Source organism: Centropristis striata, chromosome 13 (assembly GCF_030273125.1).
Source record: "Centropristis striata isolate RG_2023a ecotype Rhode Island chromosome 13, C.striata_1.0, whole genome shotgun sequence".
Taxonomy (NCBI): domain Eukaryota; kingdom Metazoa; phylum Chordata; class Actinopteri; order Perciformes; family Serranidae; genus Centropristis; species Centropristis striata.
The window spans coordinates 11,003,781-11,015,085 of record NC_081529.1 but is presented as its reverse complement, the minus strand read 5'-3'; positions in this window follow the sequence as shown (position 1 = coordinate 11,015,085).

Below are 11,305 nucleotides of genomic sequence, written 5' to 3'. Positions count from 1 at the left end.
ATGACAGTAGCGGTGACTGAAGTAATATGAGGCCTAAAGGAAAAACACTTTTAACTTACAGCTCATCAGAAAGCTAAAAGCATGTCATTTGTCCATTAGCCAGGAATGAAGGGGACACTGTTAGCATGAGAAAATATGCAAAGCATCCCCCGACTCAATGACTGTTATCTATACACACTCACATAAGCAACAGGTTAGAGATGTTGGACGATGGTCCAGCTTTAAACAATCTGTAATCCTGAGCTGATTTATTCATACAGTGTAGAAGTGTAGAGTGTGCATACTATTCAGTGTTCAGTATCACTATGCAATGAAACTCTGAAATTATAACTAAGTATGAGACAAATCTTTTTTTAAATTGTGCTAATCATAGCTTTGAATTCAAGTCCAATCTTGTTATGTGGCCTTTTCACTTTTCAGTGGTAGGCCATGTTGGTCTGTGGCTCTTTGGCTTTGTGGCGATGATGTGGCAATGATGCCATCACAGCGTACAGGTCCAATCACACAGAAACAAAGACGGATAGAAAATACAGTTTAGCTCAACTTTCAGAGGCAAAACTTGGCTGAAACTTCTTTTCAAATTCTTTCACTTTGTCAACTTCCTCCAATCTAATTTTCAGAAGCTGCAGTTAAGGTTTAACCAGTTTATTTCATCAATGATTTTCATGGTTTTTATTGGTTCAGGCATTTAATGATAACAGATGTTAACAAAGACAAATTAAGAAAAATGAACTCAAAATCGAAAGGAATCTACAATAATTTTGTCTTGTCAGACCAACACACAAACAGCCATCCTTATGATGTGTTCACACAAGGCACAATATGTAATAATAAACCTGCAACATGAATGATGCAAATACTTGGTATTCCCTTCTTCTCATATCCGTTCCAATCCAAACTCCATTTAGAAAACTTGCATTTTAAACATTGTTTGCTTGTCTTCATGCAGACAGACCTGAAAAAGCATTGTAGATGCAGTTTCTTCCCAAAATATTGCAAAGTAGTGAGAGAAAATTTCAAAGAAACAATAGAAACGTGGATTGGGAACCAGTTCAGGTACTTGCCATGCAATACACATTGTAATCCCCTGCAGTTGGCCTGTCTGCCCATTTGTCTATGAGACATGATTTAATTAAATGTTGTGTAAATGTTTATTGTTTAAATATCAAGAATCTAATACTATTTTTCCACAGCATGAATTCAAACCTTTCACACATCAGCATCACATTGTTATTTGTTTATCTGTTAATTTTTTTGTACATACCGATGTGGAAGAGGCAGTCAGCATAGCCCTGCTCAATCCAAACTCAAAAGTTGTTTGCTTGTCTGTCCTACCGTAAAGACCTTATAATGCATGAATTCTGACTGTTAGCACATTGTCTTATGCTGTAGTTTTTATCCATTTATTGCAATGAAACCGCAGCTAAATGTGAGTGTTTTACTGCTGTAGAACACCATCCAGATGTTTGCACCTCCAGATGATACAGTGAATGCCACTTATTGTGATCATGGTTATAGTCAGGCGGCCTAGCTGAAATAATGGGGACACGCCAGACAAAAGCACTACATTTTTTCCACATGCTAACTATCACCATAAATTTCAATTTTTGATGGGAGCCAGATTGCGGATCGGAGATGGCAGCCATATAAAGTCTATGAGAACCAATATATCTTCCAAGTCACTTAAAAGGTAAATCTTGCTTTCAAAATATACATTTTCTGGATCAAGGAATCATTTAAAGCTATCGAGGATATCACTAGGTGATTATTTGATCAAATAGATATGTTTATTGGCCATGGATTTACCTAATTTCCAACTCAATGCCTAAGCGGTCATACATATATTATATATTATAGGGATCAACCTCATATGGATCAAAAAGCTCGGAAGAGAATCATTCTTTCTGCAAATGCGGTTTGCTTTTGCTACCTGTGTAGTCTACTTCAACAACAAGAAAACATTCATGCTTGTGATGGATACAGTTCGACACAAATGTGCTTCTACAATTCTACAATGTCAGTTAGCAGACACTTTTATCCAAAGCATCGTACGCATGAGAGTTAATACAACACAAGCAAAGATGAAGTCAAAAAACAGCACAAGAGTAATTGTCATAGGTTAAATTTGAGTCCATTAGGACGTGAGTAATTTAAGGTCGCGCGAGCGGTCAGTGTGAACAATTTGTTTTATTTTATATATTTATCATTTTCATTTGTGTAGATGGAGTGTGAAGGTGTTCAGTAAAGACTTGGGTCTTCAGTCTCTTCTTAAAGATTGATATGGAGCCAGCAGATCGGATGGAGTTTGGAAGTTCGTTCCACCACCGGTTCTTGGGAGAAGCACTTGTGGATGAAGCAGATCAAATGGATTGATAAGGGCCGGTGCTCTGCAATCAACCAGGGGGTTGCCGTCTGAATGCTGGGATGAAGAATCGTTACCAGACCGGTATATAGAGAAGCTGTCCATGTCAGTTGGATGGGAATCTCCATGAGAAATAAAGAAAAATAAAAAAGTTAAAAATGTAAATAATAATCAGTGTATAGTGAGTGAACTTGTCCGATGTCTTTACTATCATATATAAGCGATTTTCACTGTATTATTAATCCAGACATGGTGGTGTTTCTGGAAATATCTGCAACTTCCATTACAGCTACAAAGCAGGAACAGTTTATTTCAGCCATGGCTGATGATGGGGCATTTTGGGGCGGACTTTCACCCAGGAGAGCAGGGTTGTTTTTATGAAACTTCAGTTTTTTTTAATGTAACTTCCGTTTTTTACTTAACTTGTGGTAGTCACGTGACCCTTTTAACTACTTCACATCCAACATTTACGTGCATTTATTTACAGTTTAAACCGTCTTTTATAACGCCGAAGGTCAGTGGTTTAACAACATAAATGCACAGAAACTGCAGCTTTTTTTTTTACACCCGCGAACCGTACATGTGTGCTATTGTTAGAACGCGACGCTGTACCATGAGCCGTGATATGTACCTGCTTGTTGTAATGGGTGGTGCTGGCACAGGACCTCTTCTGCCATTTAGGTTGGAGAACTTGTCGGAATATACCATAACAGGACACAGACCGAGCTCTTAGCAGCTGACAGCATGGGCATGAAAGTAGACTTCATGCCTTTGTGTGTGTGTGTGTGTGTGTGTGTGTGTGTCTGTGTGTGTGTCTGTGTGTGTGTCTGTGTGTGTGTGTTCTTGTACTTCCTACATAGTGGGGACCAGAACACGTTTTTAGCCAACAGAGTGAGGACATTTTTGTAAAGTGAGGACATTTTGGCCGGTCCTCACTTCTTTAAAGGCTTTTTTGAGATTTCAGACTTTGTTTTAAGGGTTAAAGGTTACGTGATAATGATAATTAACTGAAACTGTATTGTGTGGTTACAAAACTAACTGAAATTAATTAAAATTATAGTGAAAATGTCCTTAATTTTCGTCTTTGTCAACTTTTTTCATACATAATGAAGATGGATAAGGCAAAGGAAATAAAGGCGAAATTTACTGTGACCTCTTTTAATCTCCCACCCAACAAATACCCCATTAAAAAAACTAAAACTAATAAAAACTAAACTAAAACTAAAGCATTTAAAAAAATATATACTAAACTAAAACTAGCAAACTCACTCTAAAAACTAATTAAAACTAATTTGAAAACAACAACAAAATTAAAACTAAAACTATTATAACCTTGATAGGGAATTCACTGTTCCAATGAGGGTTCACACAAAGAATGTGTGTGTGTGTGTGTGTGTGTGTGTGTGTGTGTGTGTGTGTGTGTGTGTGTGTGTGTTAACATCAAGGTGTCAATGTATTAACAGGTAAAAGTGAAACAAACTTCACAGCTTGTTAACAGTTGTCTCCCTGTCTGTTTCTCAACCTCTCTGCAGACTGTGTGTGTCTGTGTGCGTCACTACATGTGTTTGTGTGTCACTGATGTCCATTAGACTGAGACTGAAAAAGTGTTGAAGATCTAACACATCCCAGATCTCATTAAGGAACTATTTTAGCTGATCAGAGTTCAGGTAACTCAGCCTTTTGTCTTTTAATTGCAACAATTTTAAGAATCAATAAGTGTTACTACACTTGTGTGGAATATAAAACATTTTTTTATTAATGGATAAAACATTTAATCCAAATGGCTATAATTTAATGGTTTGATTCTGCAAACTGTCTTTTTAATTTAGAATTTCCTGTTCGAAAAAAAACATTTTCGAAAGCAAATCACATGTACAATGCACTTAAGGCTTTTGTCATCCAAAATCTTTTCTCTCTTTTTACAATCTCAGTCCCATTTTCATGATCTCTTATCATTTATTATGACTTTGGCAATACTTTATCTGATCAGATTACTTCATCCTGTGTGTTTTTGTGTCAGAAAGTGGGATGTCAGTGGTTGGGACAGTGGAGAAGATTATTTAAAAATGTGCTGTGGCTTCTCAAGTTCATCCTCAAAGATTTTCCATGAAAAACAATTTGACTCTTTTCAAAGAAATCCAGCCAACATTTCTCTCACCTCTATTCACTTTCTGCTCATGCATCACCTGCCAATAGTTCTTCAATTATGTAACTAATCTTTTCACTGCATATCACCATGTGTAGTTACATTTTTTTTTTTTTTTTACATATTTACACCATTTCAATTGACTGACATACAGAAAAAAAGAAGAAACGTATGAATTTCATAGAAATTTCAAGAAATTTGTACTTGACGTTGTTTTCTTTGCACATGAAAAAAATCACAATCTGTATACATTTACGTGTAAGAGTGTACACTAAACAACATTTCTTAAACTAAAAGATTAAACTTAGCAGAGAGTCATCATAAAACAGTGATGGAATAAGTATTCAGATCCCTTACTTAAGTAAAAGTACTAATACAACACTGTGGAATTACTCCACTACAAGGAAAAGTCCTGCATTCAAAACTTACTGAAGTAAAAGAACAAAAGTATCAGCATCAAAATGTACTAAAAGTATCAAAAGTAAAAGTACTTGTGATGCTGAATGGACCCACTCAGACTGTTTTATATATTCTAAATATATTATTAGATTATTTGTATTGATGCATTTATGTAAGCATTGTTTTAATTTTGAAAAGATAGGGCTCATTTGAACTACTTAATAAACGTTTATGTGGTTTAATTAAAAGAAGGTCGAATCACTTTAGATCGATCATGTTTTTTTATGTTAAATCACCGGAAAAGTAACTAAACTGTCAGCTAAATGTAGTGGCGTAGAAGTATAAAGCTACAAAAACTGGAAATACTCAAGTAAAATACCTCAAAACTGTACTTAAGTACAGTACTTGAGTAAATGTACTTAGTTACATGCCACCACTGTCATTAAATATACAGGACAGTCAGGGGCTGTCATCTTGAAATAAGAATTATTATGGCTGCAGTCAAGCCAGAGAAAAATTACCTTCATTTAAAGCAGGGGTGCCTGTTAGGGAGCCAGCATATGATTGAGAGCAGCACAGAAAATAATGCAGTCAGAGCTGACCACCAAATTAGCAAACCTTACATAAAGGCACCAGCATTGATGACAGAGTTGCAAACACTAGCTTTCTACAAGTAGTCATTCCTGACTTGATAGAGGCCTGTTAGGCTGTATTCAGTGAAAGCTGCATGCATCTCATGTCCTGTCTGGAGGCCACACAATACGCTTCTGAGCGTCGTTGGCCATTGCCCGTGTAGTCTCAACGGATTTCAAAAAAAGGCCTTCTATAAGAAATGAGGAGCATTTATGGGTACAAGTCAGGAACCAGCCTACCTTACATATTTCAAGGATGCTGAGTTAAAAAAAAAAAAGGTTCCCAAGCGAAATTTTGAGTTTTTGACCTTCTAATTTGTATATCAAATGGCCACGAAATTGCCCATCTTGAACAGTCATCGGACCATTTCCCCTTAGTTTTTTTGTAAGTAGGCAATCAAGAAGAGGAAATTAAGTTTCTAGATCTATAGTCTAGGGTCAGAGCAAGGATATAGTGGAGGCTCAGTGTATTTTTTATGTATATATATATATATATATATATATATATATATATATACATATATATATATATATATATATATATACATATATATATATATATATATATATATATATATATATATATATACATATATATATATATATATATATATATATATATATATATATATATATGCAAAATACCAACTGGAAGATTTAAAAGTGATTGATTGAATATTTATGTTGGCCTTAAAAAATGACACAAATAATGCTTAATTTCACCTTAAAAGTTGGTATTTTGCATATATATAAATATACATAAAAAAGACACTGAGCCTCCACTACATCCTTGCTCTGACCCTAGACTATAGATATAGAAACTTAATTTCCTCATCTTTGATTGCCTACTCACAAAAAACTTGGGGAAAATGGTCCAACAACTGAGCAAGATGGGCAATTTGGCCGCCATTTTGATATGTAAATGAGAAGGTCAAAAACTCAAAATTTCGCTTGGGAACCATTTTTTTTAAATTCAGCACCCTTGAAATAAGTAAAGTAGGCCGGTTCCTGACTTGTACCCATAAATGCTCCTCACTTTCACTTTTTGGACAATTCCGTCCAGACTAGTGGGCCACACACATTTTTTTTTAAAAAGAACACCCCCAAAATGACACTGTAAAAAAAGTTATTTTAAAGAAATTTAGTGTATAATTTTACAGGCTTTCCTGATTTTTCTACATTAACTGCAAATGTCATTAAGAGTAAATAACTTTTATTAGAAGTATTGACCATGAAATGGATGTAAATATGTGTAAATTAATATAATCGGACATTATATATATTTTTTACAATATTATTCACTTGCTTAAGGATCTTAAATGTTAAATTACAGTGAAATCAATGTAAAAAAAATAAGAAGAAAAATAAATGACCTATCATATTGCTGAAATTAACTAATTAACTTTTGTTTTCTTACAGTAAAACCTTAAATTTAATGTTAAAAGGAAACCATAAAAGAACGGTGCATGTGTTTCAGAAGTTTAAATAATAACAAGGTAAGTGCTTAAAGTAAGTATTGAGATTAAAAATAAAGAAAAACATGTTAACATAATTTCTTGATACATGTATTATGATTAGCAGCAGTCTCTGAAGAAGCAAAACAAAACACGAATCTTAATGTTATCAAAATTATTATTTTTTTAACCAGTTTCTACAAAGATTTGTTTATTGGAGCCAGGAACAGTAATATTCAAATTACCATATTTTATTGTACATGTCTTACATCTTATTGTTACATCTTATTGTAAGATATGTTTTTGTATGGTTACTTCCTTTTTAACCCTTTGAACTCACCCCTTATGTAATACAATAAACCATAGTGATTGATAACAGTATTGAAATTATATAATAAATAAATAATATATATATATATATATATATATATATATATATATATATATATATATACAAAATCATACACACTAGATTTTGAAGCAAGCCCCTACTTAAGGCCACGTTTCTTCGGTTTAACCTTTAACCTTGCTAAATCACAGAGATTGATTGATAGTATTAAGTTCCCCTTTGAAAAAAATTAACAGTAAACTGGATGATTAATATTTTTATAACTGAAGTGTCTCTCTTGTCATGCTATCCGACCTTTGGGGATAATTAATATCATTTCAGTCTCTTCTTTCCTTCCTCCGGTGCAGGAATTCCAAACATTTCCATGGTTTTTCTCCAACTCTACTCTGCCAGGGAAATGTTGGAAATTACAGAGTTGGAAATTTAGCTCCACTGATTAGTCAGTTTTTATTGCTATACGGCTTTGCAATATACTTTAATTATCTCATACTTATATGTATGGACCGTGAGTTGTCCTCTCTGGGGTCAAGCATAGTGAACTGATCTGACCTTCCAACACGCCAAAGTTAAACCTCTTGAAATTCTCAACCAGCCAATCAACTCACAACTAATTACTCTGTAAATGCACTGTCTGCCCTGTAGGCCTTTTTTTTCAGTAATCAAAGCCTTTATGTACATTTATGGAGCTAAAAAGAAAATGCACATGATCTCTACTCTTTAATTTAGGCCCCATTATTTTTTAGGTTAAAAAAGGCTCAATCATGAGCTCCTCAACAGCAACATATTTGGTCCAAGCTACACATTTGTGGAAAAAACACGATTTTCATTGGTTTATTATGCTGTATCTCAACCCGGATTCTTTATGAACAGTGTGTTTAAATAAACTGTTGAAACAGAAGTCTGCTCATTTTTTAGCATCACTTTATTTTTGACTGCTTTATTCTATACATAAACTGCAATTACAGCTAGTTCAAATGAGGTTTGCAGAAGTCTCTCATGTTTATTCACATCCATTTAATTCCAAACAACATAGAATGTCCATTCTAATCCACTTCAGTGAGAAAGTGTGGACACTCTGAATGCTGATGTCAAAATACCCTTTTGGTTTTCACCATTAGATGTTGCATTGTGAAACACTGGAACAATTTGTGGTTGCTTTTCACACATATTTAACCCTCCTGTTATGTTCATTTCTCAGGAACAACAATAATGTTCATGGGTCAGTTTTCCCTGGGGCATGAATTATAATTATTTATATAATAATATAATTATCCCAAAGTGTCAGAAACCAAAAAATCCCAGTAAACATCGTTTATAATTCATTCTTAACTCCATTACGAACCATTGCAATCAATATTTAGTGCAATGGTGTTCTTTACCTCTCACAGATCATGGTTCAATGAGGATAATTCACTCATTTTTCATAATAAATGCACGTTAAAACTTTTTTTATGTACACTGGAAAGACCTACATATAAAATACAATGGTATTACATGACATTGAGTTTTTATTCATTTTATTTTTCATTTTTAAATGTTTTCTTTTATGGAGTGAGTGGATAAATTTACATGTCACCGCTTCTGTTCAGGGTCAGATTGACCATTGAACAGTATCTATGTAATATAAACACGCAAATATGTGAAATGAACCATTTTCATTGTATATGCTGATTACATTTATTAAGTCAAGCAGAAGAAGTTTTATCCTGAAAAAATACTTTTAACTATTTTTTTTTAGATTTTTAACCTTTTGAAATGGGTCAATTTGATCTGCAACACAACAGAAGGGTTCATTCCTGTTCAGATCAGATGATAGGGACTGTTGTCGTTTATTAAAGTCGTTTATTTTTCATGCCTAAACTCGACCCCACATTTTAACTGAAGTCATTATGATGTATAAAGGAAGACTGCTTACTGATTGTACATCAACTGAAAATACCACATAGTGAAGATCCTGTTGAATAGGCATGAGTTAAGTCCATGTGGTGTGCTGCTTAAATAAGAGTGATATGTTTTTTTCATCAGAGATGCAATGGAACAAAAGCTAAATGTGTGCGTGTGTATGAGTGTGTGTACGTGTGTGTTGCTTTGTGACACTGCGAGGATCCGATCAGAGCTGGAGGTCGAACCAGGGAATGATGAGGTGGCGCTTTTCCTCCCTTTCTTCTTCTTTGCTGCTTCGCTTTCTTCCTGAAAGACGGATTGCATTCCATCCTCTTCCCTGTAAAAAAAAAAAAAAAAGGGAACAGGCAGACACATGGATAATGTGAAGGTATCTGCAGAGTGTGTGTGTGTGTGTGTGTGTGTGTGTGTGTGTGTGTGTGTGTGTGTGTGTAAGAGAGAGAGAGAGAGAGAGAGAGAGAGAGAGAGAGAGAGAGAAGAGGAGTGAATTAGAGGCTTGCTTGGCCAGCTTCAGACTGTGCAACGTGTCTGCTGCTGGTGGATCAGATGGCAGAAAGCTGCTGCTCTGCGTCTCCCTGCAGCTCTTCTGCTCCATAATGTCTGCTTTCTGCTTAATTACAGCTCACCTGCAGCCCGGCCGGCGCTGCACACAGTCTTCTGCAGGAGGGGGGAATCGCCCATATAAACCTTTATTTGGACTGGGGGTGGGGGGGGGGGGGACGCTAAAAAAGGGCTTTTATTATTTAGAGCCAATAACAATCATAATGTCTGCAAACCCCACAATTGTACAGGTATGCCAAAACAGAGGCAGTTTCAGCCGACTGCAGCCACTCGTTAAAAAAATGCAAACATCTGGTTCGTTCGTAAGAAACTGAAGCTTTTTTTTTCACAATCAGCCACTTTAGTCAGACACCTATTTATCTATCTATCTATCTATCTATCTATCTATCTATCTATCTATCTATCTATCTATCTATCTATCTATCTATCTGTCTGTCTGTCTGTCTGTCTATCTAACCTTCCAACACATCACTTAACAATATCCATACATTTTCCAAGTCCAAACTAACATGTTTCTTCACATAAAGCATCTGCACCAACTGAAGTACTTCCAATATAAGCATGTGGTTGACTTGAAGCACCACTCATTCCAAAAGCAACAAACTGAACTGACTTTTGAACTTTCCTGAACTATATGCTGATATGTAAAGCTATTTGTGTGAGAGTTCAGTTGTGCCTCCTACCTGTTAGCAATTGTAGATTACTGTTTTCTGTTGCAGCTTAGTTCTGCTTCTGTTCTTAAAATTGCAAAAATCATCAGAATGGTCCATCAATTTCATATTGTAGTGTGTGCAGACATTACATTTAAGGCTGCACTTGAACTTTTTTTTTTTCATTGTTTCAGTGATTTGTGCTTTAGGGGGAAATCCAAAAGTATTACACATCAAATTTTTGTAGAGTGCTAATGCATATGATAAAAAGGTGTGCAAGCATAAGAAACCTGAATCTAAACTGCCAGGCTGCATTGTGGGAAATGTGTGCACCAGTTTTTGAAAAAGAAGAATAATGTTGTATAAAATGGTGCTATCTCTAGTTCTGCTGCATCTCTTTTTATAGTAACTGTCCATTATGTGTCTAACGATTGCAACGGTTAATTGGCGGAGTACTCTGAACGATTTATGGTAACATCTCACTCTTATGAAAATGCATGCAAATATACAAGTAGTCGTGGAATTTGCATAATCGAGCAACATGAATATGCAATGTCTTATTCACATTTTCATGGTAGGCACACATTTTGATGTTGAGCAAGAAATTAGCATGATGCTGTTTCACCAAAGTCTATCAGAACTGATGCTGATTCTCCTGCATAGCGTAGCTCTGATCGATCTGTACGCCATTCAGAAATCAAGTATTTTAAAAGATGTTTGCTTGTCATCTTGCAGATGGACCTGATGAAGCATGAATTCAGACTTTTTACAATAATATTATAATTATAATAATTAATTCGACATACTTTTAATCATTTATTGTGATTAAATCAGTCAGTTAGGTGCGGGT